The sequence below is a fragment of the Antechinus flavipes genome, chromosome 2 (genome assembly GCF_016432865.1).
Source record: "Antechinus flavipes isolate AdamAnt ecotype Samford, QLD, Australia chromosome 2, AdamAnt_v2, whole genome shotgun sequence".
Lineage (NCBI taxonomy): Eukaryota > Metazoa > Chordata > Mammalia > Dasyuromorphia > Dasyuridae > Antechinus > Antechinus flavipes.
Window position 1 is genome coordinate 494,640,330 of NC_067399.1, and position 18,227 is coordinate 494,658,556.

Genomic DNA, 18,227 nt, shown 5'->3' on the forward strand with positions numbered 1-18,227 from the left:
AGATCTCAGGGTGGGGACCTCAGGTGTGGTTCAGCTCAAACTAACGGAGAACAAATATCTAAAGAGCAAGAATGAATGACATTACTAGACTTCTAATATTACAAGGATTTTTAAGAAAAGTGGCACGTGGCAGATATTAACAATATTTCTGTCACATATCCTCCCTGTCCATTGTTAACTCTCAAGTCCTTCATCCAATTCCTGAATGGAACAGCTTTGAAGCCTCTCTGGATGACTTCAAGTTGTGATTTGCTTTCTCCATAGAAAGCAGCCTACTTCTTCATTAGATTACCGGAAATTGTCAAGTAGAGAAGTCTGAATTAATGAGTGTCTAGCTGTTAGACACTGCTTTATCAAGTGACCTGGAAGAAATAATGATCTTTTTAGCAGACAAACAAATAAGCTGATATATCCTATGATTTTTGTTACCGGATCATCCCAGTAGCCACTGGGACTTTGTCCAACTGTATGTGGTTCCACATCATTTTGTGTGCCATGATTTGTGATTGGGCAACTAAGCAGGACAGAGATTATAATTCCATTTTCCAAATAAGTAAACTGAGGCTCAGATAGGGAAAGGACTTTTTCATAGTCTCATGATTAGTTAATAATACAGTCTAAAATCCAGGTGTCCTGATAAGAAGACCAAGCAATTTTCCCATTATACCATGCTTTAAGGAAGTGTCTGATCCCTTTCCAGAGCTCTATGAGACTGTAATCAGATATGGGAAGTATTAACAATGAGAAATATTATAGATTGAAAGTTGAAAGTGACCTTAGATAACATCTATTCTAAACCTTTCATTTTATAAATGAGGAAACTAAATCTCAGAGTTATGGAAACACTTGCCCAAAGGCATACAAGTAGCAAATAGTAAGCATGAGATTTGAATCTGGTTCCTTTGGTTCTAAGGTCAATGCTCTTTCCCCTTTAATACAGCATACTATATCCTAAGGAAGAAAAAGGATTTGGTATCGGATTGAATTGAAAAGAGATAAAGTGAAGCAGAAGAAGAAAGGATAAGATGGGGTGGTTTGACTTTAGAAAGAATAAAATGGAATGATATGGGAAAAGGTGAATTTCCAGTTACTTTAGAAGAGCAAAAATGGGAGCAATGGAGACTGAAGGAAAGGGATATTCCCCCTTAATAGCATCTTCCTCCTGTTTAATTGTGAATTCTTCTTAACTCATTTTTCCCCTTGTTAATTGCTAAGTTAGAATAGCTAGGTTAGAGAGAAAAGTCAGAAAAAGATTAAGAGGAAAGATTAATCTCTAGGAGTAAAAATTCTGGCATCACTGCTCCCTATCTCACTCTTTCACCCATGAAAAGCCAGCATTGCTATCTATCCTGTCTCATATCACAATGGGATGCTGAAGGCAGCTGATTTCCTATTCAAGAAGGAACAGATAATTTGTTCTTCAGTCTCTCCCTGGAGTTCAGGTTTCCCTATATAAGCAGCTTCCTTTACCTGTACCTAATGTCCCTGAATCCCCCTACCTCAAGTCATGACCTCTGTCCTGAAATCTGAGACCTAAATCATTTCCAATTATGCAGCATCCCAGACCAAAGGCTCTATTGCATGTTTCTCAATCCAGCCCCAACAAACTGTCTCTTTTCCACACCCTACCCAAGAACCAGATAATTTTGCAAGCCCAAAGGCCCTCATGGATGCTCTATGCTCTCTTCTGACACATTCTAGCTGCTTTCTTTGTGGTTAATGGGGATTTTTCTCATTTCCCCATCCCTTAAACTTGTTCTTCTGAATTTATGACATTCAAGGAAACTTCTCTACAAAATCCCAAAGAATTTTACAGCTGGAAAAGCTCCAGAGGTCATAGAGTATGTTGGGCTCCATGAACAAAAATCCTGTTTACCACATGTTGTGTGTGTCCTGCTTTCTAGAGCCCCCAAGTTGGAGAGACAAAATGTACCATTGCTTACTAGAGCCCCCACGCTGGGGTGATTAAAATATATCGTCCCAGTGGAGAAGTGGTGAGGCAAGACTCCAGAAGATAGGGGGAAAATGGAGTCCATTTATTCCCAGTTCTTTCACCCTTACATACCTTAATACCCTTATGTAACCAAAGCAAAACTGGGCATGCGCCCAGTACACACTGCGCATGTGGGACCAAATAAATAACTTGCTATTGTACATAGTTTGCCACCTGGTATCACTCTGCTTCATCCACAACATAGGTTGTCATTGCCCCCTGACTTCTCAGGAAGGCCGAGAGCCCTTAGGAGAGATGGGGAGCTGAACCAGAAATTGTTAGCAGGTTCCCTCTGGGCTGAAGCTTTTTATACCTCACCCAGAGTTCCCCACTGTCTGTGACCCTCTACAACTACATACTTAGTCATCTAGCCTTCATCTAACGTCTTCTACTGATGGAATGCACCACTTCTGAACTCATTCTATAGCTTTAATTGTTTGGAAGTACTTTCTGCCATTAAGCCCAAAGCTGTTTCTTAGCAACTTTTATCCATTTCTTCTACTTCTGACCCAAACAGAGCAAATCTAATCTTCCTTTTTCATGACAGCCCATCAACTATTTGAACATGATAAAATAGCCCTTTTAAATCTTAGATTAAGCATTCTTTTATGGCATGGTTAGTATCCATCAGCATCCTGGAAGCCTTCTTCTGGTTGTTCTTAAATTTGTCAATATCCTATTAAAAATGTGGCACTAGGAATTTAGAATATCATAGGAGCTTAGATATAGAGCTAGAAGGGACTTAGAGGCCACTGAGTGCAATCTTCTCATTTTAAAGATGACAGAACTCAGAAACAAAGAATTTAGGTGACTTGTTCAGGCTCTAAAAGCTAGTAATGCCTAAGCTGAAATTTGAATGAGCAAATGCAGGATCATAGATTTGTTTTGATCAAAGCAGAGTATAATTGAACTCTCAGAGCCCATGTTTTAGATATTATATGTCTCTTAATACAGCCAAAGACCAAGCTAACAGCATTCTTTTTTTAAATAATATTATATTTTTCTCCAATTATTTGTAAAAATAATTTTTACAATTTGTTTTTGTTTTTTAAAAAAAAGTTTTGAGTTCCAAATTCTATTCCTCCTTCCTCCCTTCCCTCCTCCTTTCTTTCCCTTCTCCCTGAGACAGTAAACAATCTGATATAGGTTATACATGTGTAATCATGTAAACACATTTCCATGTTGGTCTATTTTGTACAAGAAGACTTTTAAAAAGACAGAGAGGAAGAGAGAGAGAAAGAGAGAGAGAGAAAGAGAGAGAGAGAAAGAGAGAGAGAGAGAGAGAGAGAGAGAGAGAGAAAGTGAAATAATATTCTTCAGGCTATATTCAGACAACATCAAGCTTCCAGTAGTCTTTGGAGAGCCAATTACACAAGTCTTAAATGCAGTGACATGTTCATATTTCAGACATGTCCTCTTCACTCAGAACTATTATGTACTTATTATATTTGAATTATCCATGGCATGATGGGAAGATTCCTTAATTTAGCCTGGAAGATTGGACTCTAGTCCCTGTCCTATCACCAATTGTCTGTGTAATATTAGGCCAAAAATTCTATTCCAACGGTTCCATGAACTTTTTTTTTTTACATTTTTTTAAATTATAGCTTTTTATATACAAAACATATGTATGGGTAATTTTTCAACATTGACCCTTACAAAAACTTTTCCCCTCCTTCCCTTCACCTTCTCCCCTAGATGGCAGGTAGTCTCATACATGTTAAACATGTTAAAGTATATGTTAAATACAATATATATATATATATATACATATACATTGTTATTTTGCTGCACAAGAAAAATTGGATTTAGGAAGAAGGTAAAAATAACCTGAGGGGAAAAAAAAAAACAAAAATGCAAGCAAACAATAACAAAAAGAGTGGAAATGCTATGTTGTGGTCTACACTCATTTTCCAGTGTTCTTTCTCTGGGTGTAGCTGGTTCTGTTCATCACTGATCAATTGGAAATGGTTTGAATCATCTCATTGTTGAAGAGAGCCACATCCATCAGAAATGATCATCATATAGTATTGTTTGTTGAAGTGTATAATGATCTCCTGGTCCTGCTCATTTCACTTAGCATCAGTTCATGTAAGTCTCGCCAGTCCTCTCTGTATTCATCCTGCTGGTCATTTCTTACAGAACAATAATATTCCATAATATTCATATACCACAATTTTACCCAACCATTCTCCAATTGATGGGCATCCATTCATTTTCCAGTTTCTAGCCTCTACAAACAGGGCTGCCACAAACATTTTGGCACATACAGGTCCCTTTCCCTTCTTTAGTATCTCTTTGGGATATAAGCCCAGTAGTAGCACTGCTGGATCAAAGGGTATGCACAGTTTGATAACTTTTTGAGCATAGTTCCAAATTGTTCTCTAGGTTGAACAGTTGGATACGTTCACAGTTCCACCAACAATGTATCAGTGTCCCAGTTTTCCCCAACTTTCCTCCAACTTTCATCACTATTTTTTCCTGTCATCTTAGCCAATCTGACAGGCGTGTAGTGGTATCTCAGAGTTGTCTTAATTTGCATTTCTCTGGTCAATAATGATTTGGAGCATCTTTTTATATGACTAGAAATAGTTTCAATTTCTTCATCTGAAAATTGTCTGTTCATATCTTTGACCATTTATCAACTGGAGAATGACTTGATTTCTTATAAATTAGAATCAATTCTCCATATATTTTGGAAATGAGGCCTTTATCAGAACCTTTAGCTGTAAAAATGTTTTCCTAGTTTATTGCTGCCTTTCTAATCCTATCTGCATTAGTTTTATTTGTACAAAAGTTTTTAAACTTAATATAATTAAAATTTTCTATTTTGTGATCAAAAATGATCTCTAGTTCTTCTTTGGTCACAAATTTCTTCCTCCTCCACAAGTCTGAGAGATAAACTATCCTATGTTCTTCTAATATAGTTATAATCTCATTTTTTATGCCTAGATCATGAACCCATTTTGATCTTATCTTGATGTGGGTCAATGCCTAGTTTCTGCCATAGTAATTTCCAATTTTCCCAGCAGTTTTTGTCAAATAATGAATTCTTATCCCAAAGGCTGGGGTCTTTGGGTTTGTCAAATACTAGATTGCTATAGTTATTGACTATTTTGTCCTGTGAACCTAACCTATTCAACTGATCAACTAGTCTATTTCTTAGCCAATACCAAATGTTTTTGGTGACCGCTGCTTTGTAATATAATTTTAGATCAGGTATAGCTAGGTCACCTTCATTTGATTTTTTTTCATTAGTTCCCTTGAAATTCTTGACCTTTTTTTCTTCCAGATGAATTTCATTGTTAATTTTTGTAGGTCATTAAAATAGTTCATGAACTTGTTTTTAAAGATATTTTGATATATTTGATTTCCTTGGTAATCCTATATATTTTATTTTATGCATTTAAAAATATGATTCTGAGAAGAGGTCCACAGCCTTCATCATACTATACAAGAGGTCCATGACTCAAAAAAGGTTAAGATCCCCGCTTTAGGCAAAACACTTTACAACTCTGTATCTTAATTTTCTTTTCTATTATAAGTAAATGTGATATAGTCATTGTTGTCCCCACTGGATCTCCCAATGTTGTAAGAAATAACTTGTCTAATACAAGTAGAAATATTTTGTATAATGTCACAGCATCTAGAATGGTGGGCTAGAAGCCTTTTAACAGAGAATATTTTTTGGTCATTTAATCCAAATTCCTCAGAATTAGAGAAGAAAAAGAGACACCCAGAGCATGTTATTATCAGTTTTGTTCCACTGTGAATGGACAGGATATGAATTCTAGGCTCCCTTCTATCCTTGACATTCTCACATATACATATACAAGAACAGCTAGGGCCAGCTATCTTTGGGAAAGTGATTAAGCAATTCTTTGGATGCAATAAGGTATCCATGTATTAAATAAATACCGGACACTTAAGACTTTTGAGGTTGTCACAATATGAAACTGGAGCTGGGGGGGATAGATGAATAGAATATCCAACGTTCTCCACTGAGCACCCTCCAACTGCCTTCTCTTGATCTCCCTTCCCGTCTCCTTGCCAATATTTGATTGGCACAGAAATAGACCCAAATCCCTCTTTGTAATATGCTTTAGTTGTAGTGACCCATTCCAGACTCCACTAGCATGCAGAATCCAATTCTGGGTACTATGGGACCAGAGGAATGGGGAGGATACAAAGAAAGTAAAAAATAAGAGTTTTCATTCTCAAGATTCACAACTTTAGAGCTCAAAGACTCAGAGAATTGAAATAAATTGCCCAATAGCATAATAAATCTACAGTAAGTATTTTGAACTCAAGTCCTAAACTGAATAAACATACATAAAACAATGGAGTAAGAGCTAAATTCATTGAGAGTAAGAGCTAAAAGGGACCTCAGAGATTTTGTAGTCCAATCCCTTCATTCAACAGATGGGGAAATGGAGAGAGAGGGGTAGTGTCTTAACCAAACTCACACAACTAATAGAATCGGGATCCAATTTCAGGGCCGGCGTTTCTTCCACAGCTGTGTTTTATAGATTCTAACTATGGTAAAAGCTCAGACAAGTCAAAGCTGTCAGGGACAGTTTTTTATAAATGGGGGGTGGTGGTGAGGAGAGGAGGGAAGGATGAAAATGCACAGTAGGAACAAGCAGATTGTCTTCATTAGCATTTCTTCTTTTATCTCCAGTCTCTTCCAAAAAACTACTTCCTTTTCTGCTAACTATAAATGGAATTTCCGTTTTTATTTCTTCCTGATGAGTTTTGTTGATAATATATATATAAATACTAATGATTTATGTGCATTTGTTTGATATCTTGACATTTTGATAAATTATTTTAAATAATTTAGTTGAATCTTTAAAATTAAATACACCATCATGTCATCTGCATACAATGCAGATTCTTTGTTGTCTTCCCTTGCTTCTTCAATGTCTTTGTCTTGTCTTGTTGCTTTGTGTCAGCAAATAATAGTAGTAACAATGGACAATTCTAGTTTACCTACACTTATATTGGAAAGGTCATTAATTTAATCCCCTAATTTATTATGTTAGCTCTTAATTTAGATAGACACTACTTAATAGTTTAAAGAAACGTTCATTTATTCTGTTTTCCAGTATTTTTAACAGAAGTATGTGTTTTATTTTTCCGCATCTTTTGGTGTAATCATATTGATGTTCTATGATGGGGTGCATGGGGTGCAGTTTCTAGGGGAAATATAGCAGTAATCCTGAAGTCTCCTGGTCTTAGGAATATAATAATATAGTTATATATTTCTTTCCTAGATTTTAGGGAAAATATAGCATTAATCTTGAGGCCCCCTGACTTTAGGAGTGCTATTGTTTTAACAATCTGTCTTTCAATGATTCTAAAGTCTCCTGACATTAGGAATACTATAGTATAAACTTACAAACATTGCTGACTGTCAGACAATTTGTTGGTCAGTGACAACCAAGTTCCTGAGATAACAGTGAATCCATCACCCCTCAAATCTACTTGTAAGCCATAAAAGTAGCAAATAAGTAACATGAAGTTTTGGTCTGTCTAACTTTGTCCTATAAATTTATCTTGCTTTTAGTTCTTTGCTAAATCCTTTTGGAACTTATCCCACTTCAACTGGCATTACAATCATGATAAACTTTGTCCCTTGACGTGGAGATGGGTTCAAGCCTGAAAATTCTTTTTGAGATACTTTGAAACACCTGTCTGCAATTCAACCTTTTGGAGTCTCTTTTGAACCTCAACTTTTTATTAAAAATATATTCATTTATATTTATAGTTTTCCTTATGTTGAGCCTAGGAGTGACATCTGATGACCTAACAGTGATGGGGTTCCAGGCTGGTATCGCAGATATTGCTAAAGAATTCACAGTCCTAATCTCCAAGCGAGGTTTTTGGCAAAATGGGTTTATTTTCACTGGGAAACTTTCCCTCAGTGGGCTACCTCCTGATTAGGAAGACAGCAAAGGTTTGGGTACAGTCTTGTTTTGTATTTAGCCTTCTATGGTTTGGAGCTAGGAAGCGATTAGGGGCTAATTTCCAAATCAGTAAGGGTGGTGATTGTTTCCCAGACCAAAGTGATTCCCAGATCAATTGGAGGTGGGAGTTTCATGTGGGAACCAGGTAGCTTTCCCAGGGGAGATTTGGGTGGATGGGGGTCATTTTTAGGAATTTCCCCAGGCCAGGTTGATGGGGGAAACCCAGAAGCTGTCCTTTGACTTTGGGGAAACCCTTGAGAAATTCTCCTGGAACTCTTGAGAAGCTCTTCCCTGCAAAAGACCTGCCCCAGGTAATCAAGATAAGTAGTTTCACTCTATTACACCTTCTATTGAGTTGAAGATTAGTCCAGGGACATTCATTCAATTGGAAATCATCTATTCAACTGAAAGGTTTCAGTCTGATTTCGACCCAAAATAGGTTTCTGCTTGCTCAGGTCTTTGCAGAGGCCCAAAGCAGGACCATGCCAGGCCAAGGGACCTCTCCCTGGCATAGCTGCCTGCAAGGACCCCTGCCCACTGCCAGGATTTCTCTGCTAGTCCTTTACTTCTCTGTCGGGACCTTGCCACTATGGAAGTCAGCCTAGGTCCTAGCAAAAGCTGACTTCTCAGGACCAATAAATTTCTTTTTGCCAGTCTAACTTTTTGGGTTTGTAAATTCTTTTATAAAGGACCTGCGTGACCAGAAGGGGTTCCCACAACTCTCTGCCCTGCGCCAAACCTCCACAAAGATCAGGGGGACACCACAGTCCTCTTGCACCAAGCTGGCCTTTCATTTCTACTATAAGTCTAACCAGTCCTTATATATTCTATTTGTGATATGTTATTATAGCCTCTTTGCTAATATAGCTGTGTGGGATGGGGGTAAAACATCTTAGCAAAAGACCGGAGCCTTCTCATTGGATAGACTAAAAGGACGTAACCATCTTTGACCAATGGTCACAATGTTGGCTGCCTCCCACAAGTCACTCATTTCCTGCAAGTTCACTAACTTCCTGTATCCCAGGATTCAAAGTTCATTCCTCCAGAGATCATATGACATTCCCCCTTTCCCCCCAGGGTCCCAGCCTGGAAATAGGGATTATGTGACTCAATACTAAGAAATACTTCATCCAATCAGTCCCATTCAAAGCTAAAACTTTTGCAACAGTCTTCATTAGAGATATTGGTTTATAGTTTTTTTTTGATGTATAGTTTTCTCTTTTTAAAAATTTTCTCTGGTTCAAATATCAAAAAAAAAATTTATATCATAGAAAGAATTTGGTAGGATCTCTTTTCATATTTTTCAAAAAGTTTGCGTAATAGTGGAATCAATTGTTCCTTGAATGTTTGAAAAAATTCATTTGCAAATCGATATGGTCTTATATTTTTTTTTCCTTCGGGAATGCAATTTTTTTTTTTTTTCTGGAACTGAGTTGTTTAAATTTTCTATTTCTTTTTCTGTTAAACTGAATTTTGTATTTTTGTAAATATTCCTCCATTTCATTTAAATTTGTCACTTTATTGGGCACATATTGAGAAAAGATAGTTTCTAATAATATTTCTTATTTCTTCATTTTAAAATTTCTTTTCTATTTTGACACTAATGATCTGGCTTTTCTCTTTTTAAAAAATCAGTTAATTGTTTACATGTATTTTTAAACAGCTTAGTTTTATTTATGAATTCAATTTTTTTTTAACTTTTTAATCTCTTTTTTGAATTCCAGGATTTCTATTTCCATGTATGGAAATTTTGTATAGAGTTTTTAATTTGTTGGTGTTTTTTTTTTTTTAAGTTGTATGCTCAATTTGTTGATATATTATCATTCTCTTTTGTTAATGAAAGAATTTAGAGATATAAAATTTCCTCAAAGGACTGCTTTAATTGTACTCCCAAAATTTTGTCATGTTGTCTAATAGTTGTCATTAGTTCTAGGGAAATTATTTATTTTTTAAGTATTATTTAATTTTTGCTGTACCAATCTTTATTTTTGTTATTTTCTAATTAATTTAAATTATTTATTTGGTGGTCTTTTATTGAACATATAATTCTTATTGCATTGTATTCTGTAAAGGATATGTTTTGCTTCTGTTTCTGAGATTTTTGTGCCCTGATTTACCATCAACTTTTGTGAATGTGGTATAAAGTTAAGAAACGTGTTTGCTTTTTCCTATTTCCATTCAATAACTGTCAGAAGTGCCTAAGACCTAACTTTTCTAAGATTCTGGGTAGGCCCTTAATTTCTTGTTTTTTTCTTGTTTTCTGAAAAAAACCTTCCACTTTATAATATTACTATTGAATGGGACTGATTGGATGAAGTTTTCTCAAATTTATGGGAGTGGGTCTAAATCACATGATCCCTATACCCAGTTGAGCCTTGGTTTTCAGGAAGTCACATGATCTTCCAGGTATGAACCTGGAACCCTGGGACCGAGGGAAGTCAGTGAAGTTGCAGGAAGTGATGTGACCTGTGGGAGGCAGACAACACTGGTGGCCATTGGTCAAGGACGGTTGTGTCCTTTTAGTCTATCCAATGAGAAGACTCAGGTCTTTTGCTTTTAAGTCCTGGACAAGCCGGAAGCTGGCCAGGTTTCAGGTGCACATGGCAGAGTTGGGATAGCTCCCAGGTGTGGGTCTGGGCCTCTTCCTGCAGGGATTAAATAAATGCTTTCTCTTTGTATCTGATGATGTCTCTGATTAGTTAATTTGGGAAAGGGGGTCTTGCCCCCATCCCACACACTAACCTGTAACTTTTTTAGTTTTTTCCTTAGGTATTTAAATGAAATGCCATTTGATGTATATATGTTAAAGTACCGAAATTAATTTATTATTTATTGCATCTGTAAACAAAATATAGTCTACCTGTTTATTTCTTTCTGTCAAGTATGCTGTTGTTTTTTGATGTTGTTTTATCTCAGATCATAACTATTATCTCTACTTTTTAAAAATTCATCTAAACAATTGATTGTGCTCAGCACCTTCTTTTAATTTTGGTTGAGTCCTTTTATTTCAGATGTGTGTTTTTTTAACAGCATATCATTAGATTCTGTTTTCTGCTACCCTCTCCCATTTTAGAGGCAAGTTCATCCCAGTTGTATTCACAGTTATGGTCATTAAATGTGAATTTCCTTCTATTTTACTTTTCCTTTCTTTGTTTTCTGCTATCCTTTTACAAAAATGAGGATCACAAATAGAATAGGAACTTGTTCACCCGTTCTCTGTATTTGAAACAATCAACTTCTGTTCCCTGTACCTCTTCTGTTTCCCTCACTCAGGTTATAATTACAGTTCTAAGTTCTTTTATCTTTCTTGATGTAAAATCCATTTTAATGTTTTCCCCTCTGAATTTAGGATTTGTTTTGCTTATAACCAATCCATCCTTAAATGTATCCTCTCTCTTTTCCCCTCCTTTCTTTTTGCCCTGTTCCCTCCTGTTTCTCTATTGAGTTGGATATATTCCTGCACCAAACTTTGTATGTTAAGTATGTGTGTATGTGTTTTACCCACCTTTGATCAGTTCAGAGGAAAGTGAGTTGCCATTGTTACCTAAAACCTCCCACCCCTTCCTTGTTTGTAAAGATTTCTAATTGTACCTCCCAATTATATGAGGTGATTCTCCATTCTTCCCCTTTTCTTTCCTAGTATATCCAAAACAATTGGAATTTTTCAAGAGATCTGAGTCAACTTTGCCTCTTTGTCTTCAACTTCAGTGTCTGATGGATTCCAGAGAGAAACCATAGATGCTATAAGGGGAAGTGTCATAGAACTTTCCACCTTTGATTCTAAATTCTCTCCTCCCAATAAATAATCCTTTGTCTTTGGGCTTTCCATTAAGGGGGTAGGAGAGAGGTTGTTTTGTTTTAGTTATTCTGGGAACAAAGTCTGTAACCTGGTGGGAACATAAGCCACAAGGATTCAGGCAGATTATCACCTCCAGCCCAGCATAATACACTAAGGGAAAAGGAACAATTTTTAGGACTCAGGGCATCAAAAGTTGAAGTTAGATATCATCTGGCAGCAATGCCATCCATGGAAATGAACTTAGTGGGACTAACATTATATAGGAACAGGGCTATGTTTTGAGCCTACTCCCCCAGGGAGGGAAATAAGAGACAGAGAGTATTCTCAAAAGGTTCTGGTGTGTGTATGAAATTTTAAACATTTTTGTGTTATATGCTGTCAAAGTAAATAATCACTTTAAAAAGTTGTCTGATGTTAAATGGTTAAATATGCACCAGGGTATTAATAACTGCCACTTAATAAATGATAGGGTGGGGAATGGGAATACAACTAATAGAGTCTTGAGCCAATGACAGAGAAAAGAGACACTGCCCAATACTTTAGAGATCTTTAGAATTCAAAGGGAAATTCAAAGGGAAAATGCTCTAGGAGACCGAGACAGATAATACATTTTAGAATTAAAAAGTCACTCCTAGAGATTTATATGAACTGATGCCTAATAAAGAGAGTAGAACCAAGAGAACATCGTATACAGCAATAGAGTGGCCCAGAACCAACAGGGAGAATGCATTTATGGCCAGTCAAGATCTACTCCTACATGAACCCCTCATAGATCCTCTGGAATTCATCCTCACTCCAAGAAGAAGACTGCTGTACACCATGACATCTGATGTCAAGGGAAAGCCTTAGCTGAATCGCTCAAAAAAGGAAAAAAGAAAAGAATTAATGTCAAAGCACTCACAAGGACTTTGAAATCAGAAAAGCAAATGCAAAGACCTAAGGGAGGGATTCTCTGGAGCTCTTTCAAACCACCAATCTGTAGCTGCAGGAAACCCCATGTCTGTGGCTTTTCCCACTGCAGCTGCTGCTGCCAGCAAGAATCACTCTTTCCCCCAAAAACCATCTCAAAACCAAGCAGGCTTGGAGGGGGAAAGCTCAGGCTAAACCTCAGGAGAATCACAGTCATTGATAGGTCACTCCCAGAAAAGCCAAGCAGAACCACAATCAGAAGAAAAGAGAAAACGAGACAAATTGATTGGAAGTGGGAGGGAAGAAGGCACTATCACTGATGGAAAGATGGAAGAATGATTTCATCAAACAGTTTACTGATCAGTGGCACAGAAACCTGCTCAAGATCACTGGCACGGAGACCAAGATCACTGGCACCAAGAAGCACAAGGTTCTTGATGCTCAGGATTCTTCCACAGACTGATAATGTTTTATTTTCAGTGCTCACATTTTAGCTGAGTAAAACCTACTGTGTGAATATCACTAGAAACAGATTTTCTCAGGAGACACATCAATCACTGCAAGTGTGGTGATTGCCAAACCAAATTCCATTGACACTGATGTTGACAGCAACTCTCATCTGTTCCTCATTGCCTTGAGGGACATCACAGACAATGAAGACCTGCTATATGACTATAGTCTATATGATTACGGTAGAGCTTCTTGGGAAACTCTTGGATTCCAGCTTCACTAGATGAAGTCTCCTCAAAGGGAATCAGGGATTTTTTTTTTGGGGGGGGGGGGTTGATTCAGATCTCTTGAAAAATTCCAATTGTTTTGGATATACTAGGAAAGAAAAGGGGAAGAATGGAGAATCACCTCGTATAATTGGGAGGTACAATTAGAAATCTTTACAAACAAACCTTAGTAGATTGCTTCTGATATTTTTAAATCTATTAAAATGTCTTCATAGTGATATTTATTTATTTATTGTTTTGGTGAAGCAATCAGGGTTAAACAACTTGCACTGAGTCACATAGCTAGTAAGTGTCAAATGCCTGAGGGTAAATTTGAACTCAGGTCCTCCTGACTCCAGTGCTGGTACTCTATCTACTGTGCTACCTAACTGCCCCACCATAATAATATTTCTTTTTTTTAAATAACTTTTTATTGATAGTACATATGCATGGGTAATTTTTTACAGGATTATCCCTTGTACTCACTTCTATTCTGACTTTTCCCTTCCCTCCCTCCACCCCCTCCCCTAGATGGCTGGCAGTCTTATACATGTTAAATATGTTATAGTATATTCTAGATACAATATATGTATGCAGAACCAAACAGTTCTCTTGTTGCATAGGAAGAATTGGATTCAGAAGGTAAAAATAACCTGGGAAGAAAAACAAAAATGCAAACAGTTCACACTCATTTCCCAGTGTTCCTTCTCTGGGTGTAGCTGATTCTGTCCATCATTGATCAATTGGAACTGAATTAGATCTTCTCTTTGTCTAAGATATCCACTTCCATCAGAATACATCCTCATACAGTATCATTGTTGAAGTGTATAATGATCTCCTGGTTCTGCTCATTTCACTTAGCATCAGTTCATGTAAGTTTTTCCAAGTCTCTCTTATTCATCCTGCTGGTCATTTCTTACAGAACAATAATATTCCATAACATTCATATACCACAATTTATCCAACCATTCTCCAATTGATGGGCATCCATTCAGTCTCCAGTCTCTAGCCACTACAAACAGGGCTGCCACAAACATTTTGGTACATGCAGGTCCCTTTCCCTTCTTTAGTATCTCTTTGGGATATAAGTCCAGTAGTAATACTGTTGGACCAAAAGGTTTGATAACTTTTGGGGCATAATTCCAGATTGTTCTCCAGAATGGTTGGATTCCTTCACAACTCCACCAGACCACCTTCGTTTGATTTTTTTTTCATTAATTCCCTTGAAATTCTCGCCCTTTTGTTCTTCCATATGAATTTTGTTGTTATTTTTTCCAAGTCATTAAAATAGTTTCTTGGAAGTCTGATTGGTATAGCACTAAATAAATATATTAGTTTAGGGAATATTGTCATCTTTATTATATTCACTTGACCTATTCAAGAGCATTTAATATTTTTCCAATTATTTAAATCTGGCTTTATTTGTGTAAAAATTGTTTTGTAATTTTGCTCATATAATTCCTTACTTTCCTTTAGTAGATAGATTCTCAAATATTTTATGCTATCCTCACTTATTTTGAATGGAATTTCTCTTTGTATCTCTTGCTGTTGGATCTTGTTTGTGATGTATAAAAATGCTGAGGATTTTTGTGGATTTATTTTGTATCCTGCAACTGTTTCACCCAATCATTCTTTAGTATGAGTTTATCTAGTTTCCAATTTTTTTTTGGTCTATTTTCCCCTGGCTTTTTATTGAATGTAATTTTCATTGCATTGTGGTCTGAAAAGGATGCATTTACTATTTCTGCCTCTCTGCATTTGAATTTGAGATTTTTATGTCCTAATATATGGTCAATTTTTGTATAGGTTCCATGAACTGTTGAAAAAAAAATGTAAACTCCTTTCTGCTCCATTTAGTTTTCTCCAAAGATCTATCATACCTAATTTTTCTAGTATTCTATTTACCTTTTTGACTTCTTTCTCATTTATTTTGTGGTTTGATTTATCTAATTCTGAGAGTGCAAGATTGAGATCTCCCAGTATTATAGTTTTACTGCCTATTTCTTCTTGCAGCCCTCTTAATTTCTCTTTTAAGAATTTAGATACCACTGCATATATGTTTAACATTGATATTGCTTCATTATCTATGCTACCCTTTAGCAAGATATAGTGCCCTTCCTTATTTCTTTTAATTAGATCAATTTTTTGCTTTTGCTTGATCTGAGATAGGGATGGCTACCCCTGCTTTTTTGACTTTACCTGAAGCATAATGGGTTCTGCTCCAACCTTTTACTTTTACTCTGTATGTATTGTCCTGCTTCAAGTGTGTTTCCTGTAAACAACATATTGTAGGATTCTGGCTTTTAATCCAGTCTGCTAATCACTTCCTCTTTATGGGGGAGTTTACCCCATTCATATTTATGGTTAAAATGATCAATTCTGTATTACTTGCCATCTTGTTAACCCCTGCTTATGTTTTTCTTCTTTCCTTCCCCCTTCCCCCTCTCCCCAGTATTAAACTTGTGAGCACCACTTGCTTCTCACAGCCCTCCCTTTTTAGCATCCCTTCCTCCACCTTAGAATTCCTCCCCCTATCTTATCCCTTTTCCTTACAATTTCTGTATTCCCTTCCACTTAGCTTACTCCTTCTCTTTTCACTTTTCCCCTCCCACTTTTCAATGAGGTGGGAGAAGTTTCACCATAAATTGAATATGTCTAATATTTTTCTCTTTAAGCCAATTCTGATGAGAGTAAGATACACACTATATTCATTCCCCTCCGTTCTTTCTCTCAAATACAACAGGTTTCCTTAGCCTATTTGTGAGATGTAGTATCCCCACTTTACCCTTTTCCGGGTACAATTTTCTTTCCACCTCTAGTTTCTAGAACAAAGTACACATATGTTCTTTATATATCTTTATAGTAGAAATATAGTTCCCAAGATTTTTTTTTACCTTTTTAGGTTTCTCTTGAGTTCTATATTTGTAGATCAATTTTTTTGTTTAGTTCCGGTTTTTCATCAAAAATAGATGAAATTCACTTATTTCATTGAATGTCCATCTTCTTCCCTGGAAAAAGATGCTCATTTTGTCTGGGTAAATTATTTTTGGCTGCATATCAAATTCCTTAGCCTTTTGGAATATCATATTCCAGGCCCTTTGATCCTTTAATGTGGATACTGCTAGATCCTGAGTAATCCTTATTGTGGCTCCTCTATATTTGAATTGATTTTTTTTCTAGCAGCTTGCAGTATTTTTCCTTCATCTGATAGTTCTGGAATTTGGCCACTATATTTCTTGAAGTTTTGATTTTAGGGTCCCTTTCAGTGGATGATCGATGAATTCTTTCAATGTCTATTTTACCCTCTGTTTCTATAACATCTGGGCAATTCTCTTTGATAATTTCCTGGAAAATAGTGTCCAGGTTTTTTTTTTTTTTCCATCATATTTTTCAGGAAGTTCAATAATTCTCAGATTGTCTCTCCTAGATCTATTTTCCAGGTCTGTATTTTTCCCAAGAAAGTATTTGACATTTTTTCCATTGTTTCATTTTTTTGGTTTTGTTTGACTGATTTTTGGTGTCTCTTTAGAGTCATTCATTTCCATCTGTTCGATTCTGATTTTTAATGAGTTATTTTTCTTCACTCACTTTTGAAATATTTTTTTTCTAATTATCCAATTGAGTTTTTAAGTGAGTTGTTTTGTTTTATGGAATTTCTTTTCATTTCGCCAATTTTATTTTTTAAAAAGCTATTTTCTTTTTCCATCTCACTAATTCTGTTTTTCAAGGATTTGATTTCTTTATCCACTCTGTCTTTAAATGAATGGGATGACTTATCCAGACCCTCTTGCCAAGCTTCCCTTTCCTTTTCCCACTTTTCTTCTAGCTCTCTTGTGAGAGCCTTTTTAATTTCTTCTATGAGAGTCTTGTGTGTTGAGGACCAGATCATATTCCCCTTTGGGGATTCATCTAGAGACAGTCTGTTTTTAGTCTCCTCAGGGTTTAAAGTCTGCTCTCTATCCATATAGAAACTATCAATAGTTAAGAGTTTATTTTAATTTTTTGGTCATTTTGTCAAAGAAGAATCAAAGATAACTAACAAGAAAAACAAATGCAGTCTGCTTTTTTTTTTTTTTAAGCAGAATGCATTTGTTTTTCTTGTTAGTTATCTTTGATTCTTCTTTTTTTTTGGGGGGGGGGGGGGCTGGATGGTATTATGGAGCTTCCTCTACAACTTGTGGGGGGCAGCAGCTAGGCACTAGCAGGAAAGCAATAGCTGCACTGTGTCTGTGAGACTCTGAGAGCATGCTGAGACACTGTGGGGGGGGTGGCCAGGTCCCAAGAGATGCTAGCTTTTCAGGGTTATAGTTTTCATCCCCTGTGTTTACAGCTTCTCTGCTTGTCTACTGGCTTGCTGCCAGGGCAAAGTAGCCAACACTGTGTTAAAGCTCTCCCCACAGAGATGGCTGAGATCACACCCCACCCCAGCTCCGGTCTGCTCACCTGTGAGCTGCCTGCTGTGATCTCGCTGCCACTGCTTGCCCTCAGCCTGTGCCCAGTCTAACCATCCCCACCCTTGAGTAAAAACAGACCTTTTCTGGTGAATTTTGAGCATATCTTCTCTTGGCAATTATTTGTGGTTTTTTTCAGTCAAGCACTAATTCCAAAGCTTGTTATGAGATAAATTATTCTGAGAGAAAAGACGAAGCTTAAGTAGATGTGTATGTCTTCTCTGCTATCTTGGCTGGAAATCCATAATAATATTTCTTAAAAAGAAATGTACTGCAGGTTCCCTTCCTAGCAGGCTTGCATAGGTAGCTTTAGATTACCAAAACTTTTTCGATTTCTGATTTGTATGTTTTTGCCAACAGACAAATCTGGGCTTCACAAGAATGTACTCA